This window comes from Doryrhamphus excisus, chromosome 8 (assembly GCF_030265055.1).
Source record: "Doryrhamphus excisus isolate RoL2022-K1 chromosome 8, RoL_Dexc_1.0, whole genome shotgun sequence".
In the NCBI taxonomy this organism is placed as follows: Eukaryota; Metazoa; Chordata; class Actinopteri; order Syngnathiformes; family Syngnathidae; genus Doryrhamphus; species Doryrhamphus excisus.
This window is the reverse complement of record NC_080473.1, coordinates 15,602,202-15,624,070: the sequence shown is the minus strand read 5'-3', so window position 1 is coordinate 15,624,070 and position 21,869 is coordinate 15,602,202. Positions and strand designations below refer to the sequence as shown.

The following is a 21,869-nucleotide window of genomic DNA, read 5'->3' as shown; positions in this document are numbered from 1 at the left end:
AGAGAAAGAAATGTGGACAGTGGGAAAAATTCCAAAAACATGAATTTTTCCTTTAAGATTGCTTTTAAGTGTGTACCATCGCCCTTTTTATGTACAATGTGTTTTTTTACGCCATTGTTGTTAACTATGCTTGCCGTGGCGGTGGCTGAAAGAAAAGTAATTTGGCGCGAGTTTCATAGTCTCTTTAATACACAGGCCACGAAGTGACGTCAATACAGCCGCTTGCCACACGGTGTCGCAGTGGAGCGATGGAAACACTCCTCCCCTCCTCTTTGCTCTTCTTTGTGGAAAACATCAATGGGAAGTGTGTATTTGCATGTCGGAGTGTGTGTGCCAATGAGTGCGAGGGCTGCTGTCTTTGGGGTGGAGCAGCCCGGCCAGTGCACAGTGAGCAAGCAAAGCAGCCGAGCAAGCATTTTTACACCAACTTGAAAGCTTAATTCATGTCTTCTTTGTTTTTTTCTCTCCCTTCAATGCATGCGTGAGCTGGTGTCGTTACTGTAACGCCGTGCGTGCATGTGTGTGTGTGTGTATGAACGCCAACCTGCCTGAGTAACGCCTCGACTCCATGCATCGCCGTCATAGAGCGCTTGAAGAAGCTCTGTGGAGAAAATACAAATAAATCTACATTTTAAAGAAACATTATCGCGCTGGATTTACAGAGAGGAGGCGAGCATCCGTCGTTCTTGTGGGTGAGTTGAGTGAATACATTCCTATATTGCCTTTACTTCTGTTACCGTAATGCCTACTAATGAATGGAAATAGATATATATTACAGGTAAGGCTAGCACAATACACAAGTAGGGACAAGCAATAATTATTATGAAATCATTAGCATCCATCCAAATGTGGCCATTAAGTGTGAGATTCAGAAGTAGCCCTGTCTTTAGTAACTGCTTATTCCCCATAATACATCTTTAAAGACAGTACAGTATGTCATAGTGGAACTTTGGTGTTTGAAGTAAAACAATGATGTGTGTGTGTGGGGGGGGTGTCACCAAGTAAAGTTGAAAACTTCACTATGATCATTTTAATGTGGTTGCTTTGTGTGTGTACTTTGTATTGTACGCATTGTCTGTCCAACAGTTTGTGTTGGAACATTTCTCACAAATAATAAACATTTCTGGAAACAGTTATTATCAGAATAAGTTTCGACATCTGTTTTCCCGATGGTGCGTTCACACTTTTGTTATGTTTGGTCAAACATGTACACAGTCCGGGGATAAACAGGAGAGACGGGTCTCGGACCATATCACTGTAATCGTAATTTTGGTCCGCTGACAGATGTGTGAACACAAACTGAACCGCACAGAAATTGTTTGCTAGTACCGGACCACTAGGGTAACCGCACTACCCTTAATATGAAGGGCCGCAAAATGTCCGAACTATGTTTTAATCTTACTTGTCAAGGGGTGGGTGTCGGGATGGTGGATTGACCTATCATGCTTTTTCCACTTTTCTGACAAATGTAGTTAGAATGTTGTATTGTTGTGTTAAACAACGCCAAAGTTTCAGATAATGATGTTTGCGTATTTGGAAGTGAGCCCTGAAAGAAGTTCGGTATGGCTCAAAATGATCGTTTTTTCAAAAGGCGGGGTAAAACTGCCCTTTGTGATGTCACAGAGGGGCGGACGTCCTTATATGGGTGTGGTTGTAAGCAAGCAAAAAACAGTAAATGCTAAAGCTACTTACCATTGAGAGTTGTCTTGAAGTAACCTCTTTCCTTGAGAAACGTCAGACTGTCCAGTCTCTACTTCTGGATTGGATTCGGAATCCAACACATCCATTTTAAAAAGATACATTGCCGTTTATTATCAACTCATATACTGTTAGCTAGTGGCTAGTTGACCAACCACAGCAGAAGGGGCAGGGTGTGGATGGAATAAATTAAAACAGATTGTTTTTGGTGGAACCACAAAATCAAAAGAAATACAACTGAATAGGTGCAGATACTGGAAGAACTATAACACTTAGTGTGCTGGTTATTGTGTGTAGCTGCTCTGTTGGAGTCCACAACTCAATACAAAGGGCCAAAAAATGAGCATAATAGGTCCTCTTTCGGAATTGATTTCGACTCAGTTTTTGAATAGTTGTCTTTGGCAAAATGAAAGCGGGGAAAACAAGTGAATCTCTTTGAAAAGTGCCGAAAAAGAGTGACATAAGAAATGATGAAATAATCTTACTTGAATTTTGACAGCTTGGAGCAGAGCTGGTGTTACCATGAGTGAGTTGGCAACAATTAGGTGATGGTTCCCCATCTGAGCAGGCTGTTTATGTTTTCGCATCACAGCAGATCATTTATGATGCCCCATCAGGGTGGATCCTTTAGGAATATGTAATAAGTGAATGAAGAACAGGTGAGGGGAAGGAGTGTTCCTGACACTGATACTATCATCTCATTGAGTCTGCTTTGCTGCATTTTATCGGGACGTCTAACAGGAGTTAAGGAACGAGGCAAACACGGTATTCAGATAAGTGTTTGGTCGCCTTCACACTTAAGACGCATGCCTTTGTAAAGGGGCCAAGGAACTCTTGGAGTTCTATTGTGCGTGAAGCTCCATCTGTTGCGTGACATGGCATTCCGCAGAGAGTATTGCTGTAAGGGGGGGTGGTCCAACCTGACCCATTGCCTCAGAGAGAGCGAGCGAGTGAGAGAGGAAGAATCACATGTTGTGCATTAAGAGAGTGGGTGCAGGAATCAGGGCGCCTGAGCCAACAAGCTGTAGACCACCTGTGTAGGCAGCTTCTGGACCTTACCGGGTGTGTGACACGTTACAAAGATTTGGTGGAAAGGTTGGGTCGCTGTTAGGGGCAACAATGGCCAGATGCTGTGGGTTATGCATGGATTTCTTTATACATTGCAGTGGAAATCTGTGATTGGGGAGGTTTTGTCTCAAAGTGGGGCTGGATTTACTGAGTCAGGGATTTCAGCAAGATGAAAATGGTACATCTGTAGGTGCATTCTGGTTTGCTTTGAAGTCACACTGGCATCTGTTTTACATTGTACCCAACTGTGTGTAGATAACGCAACAATGCACCACCTCCCCAAGCAATAATGCTGTCTGCTGATTTTGGTAATGGTAATGGTAATGGTAATGGTAATGGTTTTATTTCATTTGAACATGCATCAGATTCCAATTGAGTGCATCCCATAATCAGTTCCCAGTTCCACATGTCCAAAAGGAGTAGGAAGAAGCTAATCTTATTAAATCCTACCCCTCCATCTGGTACTTTTACAATCACTAACTGTTACATTTGTTCACTTCCTGCTTTCCATAATACAGTTTAAGGTTGTTTTTTTTAATTTGAATTTTTTAAATTTTTTGTCCCGTACCAAAGTACGAGGTGATATGACCATACAATGACATTATGTGTACCATAGTAAGTGTCCAAATTTTAGAAATATCATTGGTTTTGTGCTGGTTTAACTAGGCATGACAAGGCTCCATGTTAGCCTCCGGTTTAGTTTCCTTACTTCTTTTGAGTATTTGGATACTTTTACTCCACGTCTCAAACATCAAACTACAATAGAATGTTTTTGTATTTTTGCACCAAGACCGCTTCAATCCATTAGAGTCTGGATGAATGTTTTTACCGAACTAAACCTAGAAAGTGTTTGGTCTGGAATTGGGTCAAATATTTTTCAATGTCGGTTTAGTCAAGAAATAGGGCCAAATTCGGGCCATTTGTGGACTTCATTAAGGCTTAGTCCGGACTTGGGGTGAGATTCCATAAGACAAGGTTTAGTCTGGAATAGCACATAGGTTTAGATTTTAAATTTTGAAAACATTAAGGCTTGGTTTGACAAGTTTAGTATCAACGCATCACTATGAGACCAGTTATGAACACTCATGAATACACGCCTCAATTTCAACCCCCCCAATCCACCGCACTATTCTCTGCACACGCACTTTTCCACATCCTCTCAGACCATTTCCCCTCGTGCAGATCAGATTGCGATTTCTCGGTCTTGGCTGTCTTGTTATTCAACCACTTGCACCCGCACATAAGGGGGCAGGCGCTAGCCCAGCTGAGACCACAATACATCTGGGATCAAAGGTCATCCTGCTGGCCAATCGGAGCCCCATCTGTCTTGGCTGGACGTGGAAGAGGGTGTGCCCCCCCCTTTGTGCTGGCCAGGGTGGGTCCGCTAAACAAGCAGCTCCACTTCCATCCCCGGTCCTGCGACTACCGGCGGTCACACGAACCTCCGGATGCTTTAGTAGTCTTGACAATGAGCAGCTGATTTGAATTGTTTGAACATTTAGTGCAAAGTAAACCAACATGGAAGTTCATCTTAAATGTGCTTGCAGCTGCATTGCCTGCATCTGTAATGTGATTTGATGAATGAAACGCACAATTAACACCTGCTCGGATTTTCTGGTGGGTGGTTGAATTAAAGCAACACAATAAGATAATGGGATGAGAGGTACTTCAAGTATGTTGAAGAGGCGGTGGGAGGAGGTTGTTTTATGACACGTTCAGGCACCAACGAGATATAAGAACAGTCACATTTTTTAAAAATGAAAGAGTAAAAATATGTTTTAGGAACCGTGTATATCATTTTGTGGCAGAATAGATGATATCAACAACAGCGATGCATACATCATCATCCTGTCTCTTCATTTGAATCATCCAACCTTCTCACACAGACATGCTTCCACCTCTGGTGTCCAGTGTCTTTGTTCTGCAGTGTCCAATGCTGTGGTTTGACTTCCCTCATAGTGTAATTCCGACACACACTAATGGTACTAATGGACTCATGCTTTGTATTCCCAAATGATTGGATCAACAAATATGAATGCATGTCTCGGAACATTCATATGTGAATGTGTCGTGACTTGCATGTTGCCTGATTTCCGGTTCATTGCCTTGCTTGTGACGTGCGATACCATTGATTTAAATCCCATCTGGAGGAAATCCAATATCGGCAATACTGATCTGATGCTGATACTTTGTGCAAAGTCACCTGTGTCTGGTAAACGTTAAAAAGTAGTGTATTTCATAATAATAATAATAATAATAATAATAATAATAATAATAATAATAATAATAATAATAATAATAATAATAATAATAATAATAATAATAATTTCATACCATATAAATCATAAATTATTTTATTCATTAAATAAATTAGTAAATGTAATATATTAATAGGGAGGCACGCCGGTCGAGTGGTTAGCGCGCACACCTCACAGCTAGGAGACCAGGGTTCAATTCCACCCTCGGCCATCTCTGTGTGGAGTTTGCATGTTCTCCCCGTGCATGCGTGGGTTTTCTCCGGGTACTCCGGTTTCCTCCCACATTCCAAAAACATGCTAGGTTAATTGGCCACTCCAAATTGTCCATAGGTATGAATGTGAGTGTGAATGGTGGTTTGTCTTTATGTGCCCTGTGATTGGCTGGCCACCAGTCCAGGGTGTACCCCGCCTCTCGCCCAAAGACAGCTGGGATAGGCTCCAGCACCCCTGCGACCCTTGTGAGGAAAAGCGGTAGAAAATGAATGAATGAATGAATGAATATATTAATAATGTAATATTTCATGTAAGTTATTTAAGACAACATAATAATATAAAATGTGAAAATTGTATTTTATACAATAAAAAAGAATACAAGACAAATTCTTGTATATTCATGTATGTATTGTATATATATGTGTATATGTATTGTATATGTATTGTATATTCAAATTACTCAAAGACACTTTACAGAAAAATGGAGTTGAATAAAAACAAGTAAACAGAGTAAAAGATACGTTAAAGTACAACATTCATTCGTTTATACACAGTTAAAACATGAGTAAAAGCGGGGCGGGGCACAGCAGTCAGGTATAAAAAGTTAAACATTAAAACAGATTTAAAAAGGTGGGTTTTTAGCTGGTTTTTAGCTGGGAAGGTCAGGGCAAGCACGGAGAACTACTATAAGAATGAAAACTTCACAAAAATGTTTCAGACAAACATTACCTCAAATGACTACGGTATCAAAAGTGTGAATATTTTGATTTGAGAACCGGTATCGGAAGTATCAATATTTCAGTATCGCACTTCACGAGCGTCTGCGGCCATTTTTTTCTCTGAAGATAAAAGGAAAGTGGAAATAGGTCTTTCTCTCCATACCACAAACAGAACAGAACTCATTGCAACTAATAACCATCACTTTACAATACTTACTTACTTTTACTGCTCTCTGATTTATGTATTTTTGTCGTGACCCACTTTTCCCTTGTTTAAGAGTTCCAACAGTTTAACAAGCATCTGAAACTCTTTTAGCTGATGCTGTGCTCGCTGCAGGTCTACTGTTGATGCTCTTTGTTCCAAAATGAATCTTCACAACTTGAACACTGAAATGAGACTCACGGTGAAGATTGGTCCACTCACATTTTCTATACATTTCTTGTGAGATAGTCATGGCAGAATAAGAAAAATACCATATGAACTAAAAATGCAGTTTCAGGCGAATGTTGGCCCCACTTTTCATAGGATTCTACCAAAATGATTTTCTGCTTTTGTACATTGTCTGAGTTAGCGTACAACCAACCAAACTACTTGAGTGCCCAAACAAAGCACCCACATATTGTTGACTCTGTCTCTGATTTTGGTTCTTTTCCAGGTGAGGCACTATGGACAGATTCCGGGCCACGGTGTACTTTAATCATATTTAGCATGTGTGTGCTTTATTTGTTCAAAACGCACACAGAATGATGAACAACCGTATATCCGTCTCCTTCCTTCCTCCTTTCAAGTGGTCTGCGCTGAAGTGGCGCTCAAACGTGCTGTATTCCTGAGCGTGTGAGGAATCTGTTTCATTTCGAAAGGCTGCACAAAAGGGGGCAGAGCATTGATAAGAAGATGAGAAATTCAAGAAATTCAAGAAAGAACTTGTGGCAAAGCAGGAAGGTTAGAATAGGATTGCAATGCAAGGGTTCCGAGTTAACACAGGGAACGGCTTAAGGGAGACCCATTAGATCAGGGGTCTCAAACACGCGGCCCGCGGGCCAAATGTGGCCCGCAGGACACTAGTTTGAGGCCCCCGCCTTGATATGAAAGTTTAATGTTAGTGCGGCCCGCGCAAGTTTGATATGGATGCTGTATGGTATCATGTACCCAGAAAAAATTATTACGTTTGATTAATGTTCATGTTAAAGGTTAAATAACTGTTAATAGTTATCCTCCCTATCCATGTGTAAGTGGTAAGTTTTTGGCTATTTAAGTTTAAAGGAAAGAACTTGAAGGCTACCGTTTAGGTCGCTAGCTCTCTAGTTTGCGAGTTAGCATGTGTCTCAAGACCCTGCAGTTGCGCAATATGTTGTAAATAAAAAGAGTATAAATGTGACTATAGTCATTTCTTTTTGTCATGTCTACTGGGCTCTAATAATGCTTTGTTCATTTTAATCTGAAAAAAATCATTTGTCTACCCACCAACTATATGTGCTTTCTTAAGTTTTTATTATTTGCCCTTTTATTATTATTATTATATGTATTTATTGCTGATTGATTGATTTTCTTTATTCTTGATTTGTTTATTTATTTAATTTCTTACTTTTTATTTTGTGTAGAAAAATAAAAATTAAGATATTTGAGAACAGTGGAATGTTTTATCAGAGCTTTTATTGTAGAAAATCGGAACCAAAGCAAAGTTTATTCATTTTTCTGTTTTTAATAAATACGTTTTTTGGGGGGGAAAACCTGATGCGGGCCAGCCTCGCCCAGACCCTAGCTCCAGTTGCCCCCAGGTAAATTGAGTTTGAGACCCCTGCATTAGATTGTACCTGCGGCTGAAGTTTACAATAAAATTGAAGTATCCAGCTCTATCCGTCCACTCTTGACTGAAACAGCGTCTGCCTGGCTCTTCCGTTCCCTCTACTTCTTCCTCCTTATTTGGTTGTTGTATGTATATTTTTTGTTAGACCACTGTATTATTTTATAGGGAAAGAAAACACATGGAAACATAGAACAGAATTGCATCCATGTAGGATAATTTTTCCAGATAAAAATAAACATTACATAATGAGGATTCTCCTCTTAAGCTACTGTATAGTGGGAGGTCAATTAGCCGGGATCGGCTTTAATGCATGATAGCTGTGGTAATGGTGTTTTATAATCTTTTGTTATTTAAAATACTGAAGGCTTTCTCCCACTCTTGTCTGTAGAGTGGAGCTGAGCTTTCCAAGAGTGGGGGGAAAAAAAACACCACAGGATATGACACTGACATGTCGGCTGCACTATTTCAGATTGTTAACAGACAGAACCCAGGTTGAAGCTACCATTGTTAACAGACAGAACCCAGGTTGAAGCTACCATTGTTAACAGACAGAACCCAGGTTGAAGCTACCATTGTTAACAGACAGAACCCAAGTTGAAGCTACCATTGTTAACCTACAGAACCCAGGTTGAAGCTCCAAGTGTTAACCTACAGAACCCAGGTTGAAGCTACGATTGTTAACAGAGCCCAGGTTGAAGCTGCTAATGTTAACAGACAGAACCCAGGTTGAAGCTACCATTGTTAACCTACAGAACCCAGGTTGAAGCTACGATTATTAACAGACAGAACCCAGGTTGAAGCTACCATTGTTAACAGACAGAACCCAGGTTGAAGCTACCATTGTTAACAGACAGAACCCAGGCTGAAGGTCCTGCGACAGAGTTTTCAATGTTGTTTTTAATCTACCATAGTTGAAAACGGTTTCTAAAACTAGGGACTATTCTTTCCACAGATAAGTGGGTAATTGCGGTAATCGGTGGAACCACAGACAGCAGCTTCAGGAAAAGGAACAGAGTCGTTGCTTTGCTTCACTGCTCTGTCATCTGTCTCTGTTGTATTATTGAATACAATTATTATTTATCACCAATGCACATATTTGATCGATTGAGTGACATCAGATGTGTGAGATGACTTAACTTGCATGAAATCGGTCAATGGATTTCCTGAACTGATCAACCCGTACCATTAATAAGGTTCTAGATCAGGGGTCGGCAACCTTTACTATGAAAAGAGCCATTTCACCCACTTGCCCACTAAAGAAAAATAGCCTGGAGCCGCAAAACGTTGTATGTTTAAAACAACATTGGAGGGGAAAAAAAAGACGAGTTGGAGTACTCTTGCTAGTACTGGAGATAAACTTTTGTTTTTAAATGAGCTCTAATTTATTTTTTAGAATCGTCAAATAACTCATTAATAATAATTAATAACTCAAATAACTCAAAGTATTACTCATTTCCCTTCATGTTAACCTGTCAGAGAGAACTGGATAGCATCCTGTCTGCTCATTCAGTCACCAGTCAGAACTCAGTCAGGATGCATTCATGGTCTCACACAAAGTTGGATTTTTGTAAACTCATAACAAAGACGTGCATTTTCACCACACGGGTGCTAAAAAATATTCAAGCATTGCAAAGGGAGCCGCAACAAAGAGGCTGGAGAGCCACATGCGGCTCTGGAGCCGCGGGTTGCTGACCCCTGTTCTAGATTGTTAAACTGAAAGTGTATTTGATTTATTTGAACACGAAAAGTTGGGCACCGAGGTCATAAAGTTGAAGAACCCTCGGTCTGTCGCTCCACGCTGAAGGAAGGGACGGCAGCTTAAGTTGTGGCAGATCTTTACATCCGGCTAAAGAAAGAATGAGTCACCGCAGAAAACATGTCTGCTGTGGTCCACTCGTATAGTTTATATATATATATATATAGTGCGCCTTTTCCACTGCACTGCAAATCTCACCTAGGTTTTCCACCACCCAATAAATGATGTGGAAACTGCTCTGATGCCATTGGCATGACAGGATGAAACAACAGTAGCAACATGTGTTTATTTTTGCCAATTCTATTCTGTATAATTGTGTTGCCATATATTTTCACATGTCACGCGGTGATGAAGATTTAGCTAAACTAAGGAGTGACCAGCCGTGGTTTATGTCAGTCAATATGCAGTCTGCTCGGAACCGTCCCCCGATTTGCCTAGGTTCGGGTGGTCTGTTTTTCCACTTCAAAATAGTACTGTGGAGAACCGGGAAACCCACAGCTCTGTGGAGTACATATACTGGAGTACATATACTGTAGTATTGCAGCGTCTAGCAAATAGAAGGGCAATATTTGTGCTGACGTGCTACATGTGATTGAGGAGCGGAACGCAGACCAGCACATTAGGGGACTTTTGCTCAATATTGGTTTTTGCCAGCTTAATGGCTCGTTTTCGCTCTTATTTAATTGACATTTCTGGAAAACATAATGGGTTCATAAAAGGATCAATTAGAGGCAGTGCCGCTTTTTTTTAGAAGATGTTAAAACGGTACAACCAGCAGCCACAACATTAGGTACACCAACACAATTCAGTGAAGAATGTCTGCATTTACAGATACATTTATCACTTTATATATTTAGTATTTGTAGTATACCTGTATATGTCTGCACTGCATTATACTGAGACGCTGTGAGGTTTATAATGTTTTAGAACAGGGGTCTCAAACTCAATTTACTTGGGGGCCACTGGAGCTCGGGTCTGGGTGAGACTGAGCCATATCAGGTTTTCCAAAAAAAAAAAAAAACGCATTTATTAAAAACAAAAATATTTAAAAACCTTCGCTTTGGTTCCAATTTTCTACAATAAAAGCTCTGATAAAACATTCCACTGTTCTCAAATATCTTACTTTTTTTTCTACACAAAATAAGATGAAATTAAATAAACAAATCAAGAATAAAGAAAATCAATCAATCAATCAGTAATAAATAAATAATAATAATAATAATAAAATGGCAAATAATAAAAACTTAAGAAAGCACATATAGTTGGTGGGTAGACAAATGATTTTTTCATATTAAAATGAACAAAGCATTATTAGAGCCCTGTAGACATGACAAAACACGACTATAGTCACATTTATACTCTTTTTATTTACAACATATTGCGCAACTGCAGGGTCTTGAGACACATGCTAACTCGCAAACTAGAGCGCTAGCGACCTAAACGGTAGCCTTCAAGTTATTTCCTTTCAACTTAAATAGCCAAAAACTTACCACTTCCACACGGATAGGGATAACTATTAACAGTTATTAACAGTTATTTAACCTTTAACATGAACATGAATCAAACGTAATAATTTTTTCTGGGTACATGATACCATACAGCATCCATATCAAACTTGCGCGGGCCGCACTAACATTAAACTTTCATATCAAGGCGGGGGCCTCAAATTAGTGTCCTGCGGGCCACATTTGGCCCACGGGCCGCGTGTTTCAGACCCCTGTTTTAGCATGTTTGTTAATGTTTTTGCACATCACCAAAACCCCAACAGCTCCCGGGATAAGTGCCAAAGCGTAGGCACGTTATGAATGGGCCATCTAACAGGAAGGAAACAACAGCACGTGTCAGCATCCTTGACGACCAGATTGCGGCGTACTCAGCTTCTGAAAACGTCAAGTGATGTCACAGCTAATCTTCCATCCATCCAGTTTGGCTTAGAAAACATTGCCTGTGTTTACCGGTGCGATGACTCATGGTTGCTATGGTGAGGAGCGCTGACAGCAAGGCTGCTGATGAGGAGCATTTGACTCTCCGTGACTGTTCTCCCTCCTCTCTCTGTGCTGCTTTTCTTGCGTTTCTTTCTGACTGCTTCCTGTCTCTGTAGCCATCTTTTTTGTTGCAGCAGTTACTGACCTTTAATACTGCTCATAAATGCTAATGACATTTAATCCTGAGTTCTAAGTGATGCCTCATCGAATGGGACAGAGTAGAGAGCAACAAAACAGTGAAGGTTCATAAATATGCATGAGAAGCACACAAGTTTAGATTAAATTTTGCGTTGGCATAAGCATACGCCATGCAGATCTATATTTATATATCAACTATTGTTAATAACGGTGATTAAAGCGAGACAAGGAGTGTTATTGGAGCTGGAAGTAATCAGTGCGTTACAACACTCACCGTTATTGCGAATGTTGATTCAAAATTGGAGAAGTCGTTTGCGTAAGTGGGATGTACTGAACGAGTCTTATTTAGGAAATGATGAACTAAAAGCTGACCAATTCCAGTCCACAGTGGAGAGGGAGGAATCGTGGGCGTTTCGTGTGGCGTCGCATCGACACAGAAGCGTAATCAACCTTGACACTACCATTAAGTCAAGTCAGCCATCCATCCATTTTCTTCTTATCTTCTGGAGCCTATCCCAGCTGTCTTCGGGCAAGAGGCGGGGTACACCCTGGACTGGTGGCCAGCCAATCACAGGGCACATATAGACAAACAACCATTCACACTCACATTCATACCTATGGACAATTTGGAGTCGCTAATTAACCTAAAAAAAAAACACGCATAGGGAGAACATGCAAACTCCACACAGAGATGTCCGAACTGGGAATCGAACCTGGGTCTCTTAACTGTGTGTCCTGCACGCTAGTCATTCATTCATTCATTTTCCTGTAGAAAATGACAAAACACGACTATAGTCACATTTATACTCAACATATACAACATATTGCGCAACTGCAGGGTCACATGCTAACTCGCAAACTAGAGAGCTAGCGACCTAAACGGTAGCCTCCAAGTTATTTCCTTTAAACTTAAAAAAGCCAAAACTTACCACTTCCACACGGATAGGGAGGATAACTATTAACAGTTATTTAACCTTTAACATGAACATTAATCAAACGTAATAATTTTTTCTGGGTACATGATACCATACAGCATCCATATCAAACTTGCGCGGGCCGCACTAACATTAAACTTTCATATCAAGGCGGGGGCCTCAAACTAGTGTCCTGCGGGCCACATTTGGCCCACGGGCCGCATGTTTGAGACCCCTGTTCTACAGGCTTATGAGTTAAATGGAGCCTATACTTGCTTTATAACTTAAGGCGACAGGCAAGGCAAACCCTGGACTGGTCATCAGTCAAACAACAAATCCAGACAAAGCATTCACACTAATTCACACCATCCCAAAGTGTGAATTGAGCCCATGTCGGCGTCATGGGAGTCAGCTGAATGCACCACTACACCATCCCTTCTGTTGCATACGGCAAATAATTATAATTCATGTTTCTACGTACTACCTCTTGACTCATCTGTCACTTTTTGTTGCCTCAAATCCTTTCTTCAGCTCTCTGTCTTTTAGCCCCGAGAGCTCGCTTTTTTTTTCTTCCTCGTGTTCTCTTTTTTTTCTCAGCAAAGGGAAGTAGCATTTACTGCCTTCAGGCTCCCAGTGGAACAAACCTCTCTTTGTTTGTCTCCACTGGAAGATGAGTTGTCTGTCCAGAAAGGGATTCAGAAGTCAGTGCTGAGACACTCACAAAGTTGGAAATTAGCCAGCCACTCAAACCATCTGGTCCATAGGCGGAGACGGATTGGTATTGGGAATTCAAGTGAATACTCTGTAGTACTAAAGCAGGGGTCTCAAACATGCGGCCTGTGGGCCAAATGTGGCCCGCAGGACACTAGTTTGAGGCCCCCGCCTTGATATGAAAGTTTAATGTTAGCGCGGCCCGTGCAAGTTTGATATGGATGCTGTATGGTATCATGTACCCAGAAAAAATTATTACGTTTGATTAATGTTCATGTTAAAGGTTAAATAACTGTTAATAGTTATCCTCCCTATCCGTGTGGAAGTGGTAAGTTTTTGGCTATTTAAGTTGAAAGGAAATAACTTGAAGGCTACCGTTTAGGTCGCCAGCTCTCGAGCTTGCAAGTTAGCATGTGTCTCAAGACCCTGCAGTTGCGCAATATGTTGTAAATAAAAAGAGTATAAATGTGACTATAGTCGTGTTTTGTCATGTCTACAGGGCTCTAATAATGCTTTGTTCATTTTAATCTGAAAAAAATAATTTGTCTACCCACCAACTATATGTGGTTTCTTAAGTTTTTATTATTTGCCCTTTTATTATTATTATTATATTTATTTATTACTGATTGATTGATTTTCTTTATTCTTGATTTGTTTATTTATGTTTCATCTTATTTTGTGTAGAAAAATAAAAATATTAAGATATTTGAGAACAGTGGAATGTTTTATCAGAGCTTTTCTTGTAGAAAATTGGAACCAAAGCACTGAAAAAGTTTGTATATTTTTCTGTTTTTAAGAAATGTTGGTTTTTTTTTTTGGAAAACCTGATGCGGCCCAGCCTTGCCCAGACCCTAGCTCCAGTGGCCCCCAGGTAAATTGAGTTTGAGACCCCTGTACTAAAGTATTGTCACACACTGGATTCATTGATGAATTAACCAATCAGGCATTTGGCTGGACTCTTTAGTTAGCCCTGAATCTTAATTCTTCATCCAGACATCCTTGACATTCTTTGCTTCCAACTTTGGAAGGATTGGAAAATGTTTTTTCCTATAAATGTCCCACATGCCCAGTCCGATTCCTGAGGAGTGGAAGCTTTTTTAAGCTGAAATGGAAGAACAAGCTTTATATTTTTCTCCACGTTTTATGTCCCAATACTTTGGTTCAGGCTGCATGGTGGCCGAGGAGTTAGCGTGCAGGCCACACAGCTAGGAGACCCGAGTTCAATTCCACCCTGGGCTATGTCTGTGTGGAGTTTGCATGCGTGGGTTTTCTCCGGGGACTCCGATTTCCTCCCATGGACTTATGGTCATATCTAAAACATGCTAGGTTAATTGTCCATAGGTATGAATGTGAGTGTGAATGGTTGTTTGTCTATATGTGCTTTGTGATTGGCTGGCCACCAGTCCAGGGTGTACCGGGCCTCTCGCCTGAAGACAGCTGGGATAGGCTCCAGCATTTGTGAGGATAAGTGGTAGAAAATGAATGAATGAATACTTTGGTACATACAAAATACTGCATTGTTTTGATGTGCGCTGTCAATCTATGAACAAAATCAATTAAAAACTACCAGAATCATTTTGATAAGATAAGGCGGGCTCATATTAATCAAGAATTGGTGTGCGTTGTTCATTCAGCTAGAAAATAAGTTCTTGTGCATGTGTTGATTTATACTGTATACACAATATATTAGAAGGTTGGCTCACTGAAAGAACGACTTATGCATGACAATCACAACCTATGGTCATATATCAACGCCCAAAGCACTATTTGTTTTGCTCAAGGGCACCTTGGTAATGCTCAGGAAACAAACTGGAATCTCTTAGCAACCACAGAAAGATGCATCATTTTGACCGTACAGACTGAGATATAATTTAACATACATTAGGTGACTAAATTCCTCTAATGGTGATTTATAAAAGACTAATTATTAGTTTCTTGTCAATCCCATCACTGGAAATATGTGATACTTTATTTACACTGACTTCTCACAGCCGGACAGTTTCTGGATTAGAACCTCAGATAACATTGATTTTCTTATAATGTTTCCTGGCTGAAAGTACTTTACATCATTATTATTATTATTATGATACATAATATCATTTTCCCTGCTTTGACTGTACTGAAATGACCCCAATTAGTTAGCATGGTGGAATCTAGAGGCCAGAATGATTGTTGTACAGTAGAGTTGCAACAATTCATAAGTGACAACTATTTTGGTATATTTTTTTTATGTAAAAATGTAAATATTCTCTGATTTCAGCTTCTCCGATGAGAATAGTTTTACATTTTTTAGTCCCCAATGAAAGTAGAGCTATTATCCTTGTGTTTTAGGCAAAACAACATATTGACACACATCTGTTTTGATTTTAGAGAACAGTGATTAACATTTTTGCTCTTTTCTGATATGTTGCGGAACAAACCACTAACTGTTTGTGTTTTGTTCATATTGAGTAGTTCGGTCTAGGGCAGGGGTGTCAAACTTAATCTCAATCGCACAGGGTGCCAAAAATAAATAAAGCCAACTTGAGGTGGTGGGCGTCCCCCCAACTCCTGACAACTTTGCATCATTATAATTTATAAGGTTGGACCTGGAGTGGCGAGCATTGATGGGAACTGACTGTGACTCTGATTCTCTTAGGATGGTTGAAATATTTTTATTTTGACATCTGCCTCATGCCGATGTAACCGAGGGTTTCAGAAAGTTAGCGGATGTGGAAGTTCGGTGTTTAAAAAAAGGAAAACAGGAAACCTTCTTAAAACTCATCAGTGAACACACACAGATGATCATAGACATCAATGGTTGTGTGTTCTAGTAAACCATAACAGGGAGATCAATACAAAGTATATGTGACTTCCCCAGGCTATGTGCTCATGTCTGGAATCAAACAGCAATATACGGTGTGACACAGCAAGACGGTGATGTGATGTAATTAGAACACCAAGGTATGATTAGTGCAGCCTGTCCCATTCTTGGAGGGAAAGGATCGCATGCTCCTCCTTGTCACTTGTCATTCCCTATCTCCCCCAATCAGCGGGAGGTCGAGTGGGGGTGTTCGACTTCAAGGAGCGGAGGAAGCCTGAGAGACGTGATGGTTGATGCTGTGATGACCAGATGGCCTCTGGTCTGAGGTGCATGTGGGGCATCGAGGACCACGGTCAAGTCTCTCCGTGCTTGGATGTGTGTAGTGTGGACAGTACACGCTTTACCTCCGAGGTGTGTCATAGGGAAAAACGTTATTTCTTTTCATTCCTAAGAACCAAAGGAAAATCTCAACGTCTTTGACCGCCTTTTTCAGCTGCACACTTTGAAGATTGTTTCCCTTTCATATACATTTCCATGTCTACATCCTGGAAGCCAACTCCCATAATACAGAATCCCGACACAGGCTTATGATGCCTCGAGAGCAGGGGTCTCAAACTCAATTTACTTGGGGGCCACTGGAACTCGGGTCTGGGTGAGACTGGGCTGCATCAGGTTTTCCAAAAAAAAAACAAAAAAACGCATTTATTAAAAACAAAATTTATTTAAAAAAACGTCGCTTTGGTTCCAATTTTCTACAATAAAAGCTCTGATAAAACATTCCACTGTTTTCAAATATCTTACTTTTTTTCTACACAAAATAAGATGAAAAATAAATAAACAAATCAAGAATAAAGAAAATCAATCAGTAATAAATAAATAAATATAATAATAATAATAATAAAAGGGCAAATAATAAAAACTTAAGAAAGCACATATAGTTGGTGGGTAGACAAATGATTTTTTTTTCAGATTAAAATGAACAAAGCATTATTAGAGCCCTGTAGACATGACAAAACACGACTATAGTCACATTTATACTCTTTTTATTTACAACATATTGCGCAACTGCAGGGTCTTGAGACACATGCTAACTCGCAAACTAGAGAGCTAACGACCTAAACGGTAGCCTTCAAGTTATTTCCTTTCAACTTAAATAGCCAAAAACTTACCACTTCCACACGGATAGGGAGGATAACTATTAACAGTTATTTAACCTTTAACATGAACATTAATCAAACGTAATAATTTTTTCTGGGTACATGATACCATACAGCATCCATATCAAACTTGCGCGGGCCGCACTAACATTAAACTTTCATATCAAGGCGGGGGCCTCGAACTAGTGTCCTGCGGGCCATATTTGGCCCGCGGGCCGCGTGTTTGAGGCCCCTGTTTTAGAGGATACACACTGACCGTACAGAAAGGCTTTGCTCAGTTGTTTTGTTTTAAAGGAGAAAAAGGGAAATAATAATTATGGATTTGATTTTAAAAAGCGGTTTTCAAGGTACTACATTGAAGTCATTTTTGATTCGACCACGACGACGAGGCATTCGTTCATTACTGTGGGCAGCACTGAAGGTGAGGGAAGTGAGGTAGTCTTTCCCAGGGACACAACGATATCGACTGGGTGGAGGGAGCGAGGATTAAACCGCCAATCTTCCAGTTTCTGGATGACCTGCTCCATTTCCTGAGCCGGGGTAATGGTAAAACTTGTGAGTGGCTTGGGACCAGTCCAGGGTATACCTTGCCTCTCACCCCAAAGTCTGCTTACCCTGGACTGTAATGAGGACTATCAGTGTAGTTGAAACTGGTTATGCATGACACCCAATTAGAATCTAAAGGTGGTCACCCATGATGTTGTATGACATCAATACTGTGTTCTGCGTATTAGACTTTGGATTGTTACGCATCCGACCATGCCAGGGAAAACGGCATTCTATGGACAGTTTTCAGCATTCCGCACCAAATAGTAAATGAGTCATAATCTTCCAGTGCATATGTGGGGAATTTCAAGGTAGAGAAATTAGATTTGGCACTCTGTGTGGGCTGCGCCATCCCACATACGCTGATCTGTGTGGGTTTGTACTGTTGCAGTACATTCCCAAAAATGGTAGTGACTTCACACCATTACATTAACCTGCACACCTAATGAGGCTTCAAACAAGGATTAAGATATTCAGACTATTTAAATAAATGTCATATTTGATTTGTGCCAAATAAGATGATATTCTACTTTCAGCCCTTTTTCATCTACTTGTGTGAATGCATGTTTGTGTATATAGGTCTGTGTTGCATCATCCAATCTGTCCCTATCTAATATTCACGCTGCTAACCCTTAAGGGGGAAGACGGGGAGGAGAGGAAGCTTTCGAGTAAACCAGTTTTAGGATTGAAAAGAGGGCAGAGGAACATATTTGTTATCAAGTTTACCTCTTTTAAAAGGGAACCATTAAAAGATGGATTTGAGAAACGTGCATTTACTGCATATAATGATAATAATAATAATACATTTTATTTGTATAGTGCAGGGGTCTCAAACACGTGGCCCGCGGGATGCTGTATGGTTTCATGTACAATACGAGGTACATTATTTAAAAAAAAAAAGAAAAACAAACCAAAAAAAAACTTAAACTGTATTATGGAAAGCAGGAAGTGAACAAATGTAACAGTTAGTGATTGTAAAAGTACCAGATGGAGGGGTAGGATTTAATAAGCTTTGCTTCTTCCTACTCCTTTTGGACATGTGGAACTGGGAACTGATTATGGGATGCACTCAATTGGGATCTGATGCATGTTCAAATGAAATTAAACCATTACCATTACCATTACCAATTAACATAGCATGTTTTTAGAATGTGGGATGAAACCAGAGTACAAATAAAAATAAAAAAAATAGTAGTAAAAATTAAAAAATTAAAAAATTAAAAAATTAAAAAATTAAAAAATTAAAAAATTAAAAAATTAAAAATTAAAAATTAAAAATTAAAAATTAAAAATTAAAAATTAAAAATTTAAACATTTAAACAAAAAAAACTGTATTATGGAAAGCAGGAAGTGAACAAATGTAACAGTTACTGATTGTAAAAGTACCAGATGGAGGGGTAGGATTTAATAAGCTTTGCTTCTTCCTACTCCTTTTGGACATGTGGAACTGGGAACTGATTATGGGATGCACTCAATTGTAATCTGATGCATGTTCAAATGAAATTAAACCATTATCATTACCATTACCAATTAACGTAGCATGTTTTTAGAATGTGGGATGAAACCAGAGTACAAATAAAAATAAAAAAAATAAATGTAAATATGTAAAAATTCAAAAAAACTGTTATGGAAAGCAGGAAGTGAACAAATGTAACAGTTAGTGATTGTAAAAGTACCAGATGGAGGGGTAGGATTTAATAAGCTTTGCTTCTTCCTACTCCTTTTGGACATGTGGAACTGGGAACTGATTATGGGATGCACTCAATTGGAATCTGATGCATGTTCAAATGAAATTAAACCATTACCATTACCATTAGATGTTTTTGACACTTTATGGCCCAATCATGAGCCGCAACTCTCTCCCGACGGACAGATGGTTGAGCGTGCAGCGTGTTTGCCTACATTTGGCAATAGATAATCGGGGGATGGTAGTTTAGGGGGGGTGGAGAGGTTTTGGTAGAGGTCAGCGGAGGCACAGCTGGTGAGATCCCCTCTCTAACCAGCTGCTGCCTCAAAAGAGCCCGTCAGCAGCCCGCCTTAGCTTTACATGCCTTCTATGCTGTGTTCCACTACCCCCCCAACCACCCCCCCGTTACGTCCCCCTGCAGACTCAGCCCAGCTGTTGCAAGATCTCTGACACTTTTCACCTTGACATCTACAAGAAAGGAGATTTTTTGAAAAACTTCTAGGATTTACAGGCAACTTATGAGGTTTTGCAGACTTCTTTATCTGTTAAGAAATAAAAAAGAAATATTAATACATCGGGTGATTGAATATCAAGCTAAAGTATCACTTAAAACAACTTAGTTCCCTTTTATTCAGTACCTGATTGACACTTTTTGGCTTGTCAAGGTCGTTCCTGATGACATGCTAAAAGCACGTAGTTAGCAAGCGTCGATGGATTCCACTTTCCCTGATATCTTTCTTACTCCTGGTGGAATCCTTCCCTGTGCTAATCACTTACTATTCCGCAGTTCAAGGGAAAGAAATCTAGATGCAAAAAGTGTATCTTCAGTGATGCATTGCAACCAGCTGCTTATAATTATCTGCTTTGTAGCTTCGACAAAACTCTGATGCAACTCTTATATATATATATATATCTATACAATGTACCTTCTGACAAATATTTATTGCATACATTTACTATTTTGATTCTACTGTATCTTGGACCAATCTAACCAATCTGCACTTCTGGCTTACTTTTTCTGTATTTCGGAAGCTTTTAGTCCAATGTAATTTCCAACCTCCCACATATTATATCTAAAATACACATCCCATATAAATACAAGTACACATGTACGAGATTAGGGTGGCACGGCGGTCGAGTGGTTAGCGAGCAGACCTCACAGCTAGGGGACCAGGGTTCAATTCCACCCGCGGCCATCTCTGTGTGGAGTTTGCATGTTCTCCCCGTGCATGCGTGGGTTTTCTCTGGATACTCCGGTTTCCTCCCACATTCAAAAAAAAAAACATGCTAGGTTAATTAGCGACTCCAAATTGTCCATAGGTATGAATGTGAGTGTGAATGGTTGTTTGTCTATATGTGCCCTGTGATTGGCTGGCGACCAGTCCAGGGTGTAACCCGCCTGTCACCCGAAGTCAGCTGGGATAGGCTCCAGGAATTAGCGGTAGAAAATGAATGAATGAATGTACATGACTAAATGGTATAGTGGATATATATTGTTATATAGTCTGGTGTTATAGTTACACAATTCCGCCCTTCTCATTTCCACGGGTCTATTTAAGGAAGCCGCGTACGCGCAATGATCTGGTTTCACCCGTCTCCATGAATCTACGTCTACTCATCTCGGGTCGGGCTTTGTGCAGCCAATTAGGTCTACACGCTTTTGCATTGAGTTGGTTAAGCTGAGCTCAGTCGTTTATCCTTGATACCTGAATGCTACCTGTGTGGTGCATTCAGGCACAGGAAGTAGAAGCTGAAATGTTGCTCTGTGGTGTCATATTTGTTTTGTTTAGTCTGCAGCAAATATAAAGTCACTGTTACTACTATTACTAATACTTATATTTATATAATAGCACCGTATACCAGTATATACGTATACCGTATACCGCTAGCTGGAGATGTCCGTTTGTAAAGATAAACCCCGAGCATGGGGCGACCAACCACGCCTCACATCATCACGCATAGCTGAAGTGGATGCTGCCCCCCCCCCCCCCCCCCACGGTGCCATTGTCCCATCCATGACAAGGCCCACGTGCCCCCCTATTCAGCTTCCTGGTGGGGGGTAGGCGGGCTCTTTGTCTGGCAGCCATTGTCCCAGACACACGCTCCCGTTTGACGGACACACGTGCTGATAAAAGAGAAAGGGGGTGGCATGGCGGAGGAGGAGGAGGAGGCGGGGCCTCTGCTTGCCATTCTTCTCGTCGGTGGTGGCGGTGAAAAGACGAGACGCGCTGGCCATCTGTGGTGCGTGTCTGTAATCTCTAGTGACTGCACACACGTACACGCACACACACGCACACACACGTACACACATGTACACACATGGTGTGTCTCGCCACACTTTTCTAAGGACACAATATCAATAAGCGGGTTTGGTTTCTCGTTGCCCGCCGCAGGTTAGAGCCCTGAAA

The 21,869-nt window shown here is 40.5% G+C and overlaps 1 protein-coding gene across 1 annotated transcript in view; it reads left to right on the top strand.

The window, feature by feature from the left end:
* The first annotated feature begins 314 nt into the window (after positions 1-314).
* The window catches only part of numbl (NUMB like endocytic adaptor protein), a 62,603-nt gene continuing 41,048 nt past the window's right edge, over positions 315-21,869 (top strand). Inside the window, exon 1 of the mRNA XM_058080817.1 lies at positions 315-692. The gene's annotated coding sequence lies outside the window, so the exon portion shown is untranslated. The remainder of the gene's footprint in view (positions 693-21,869) is intronic.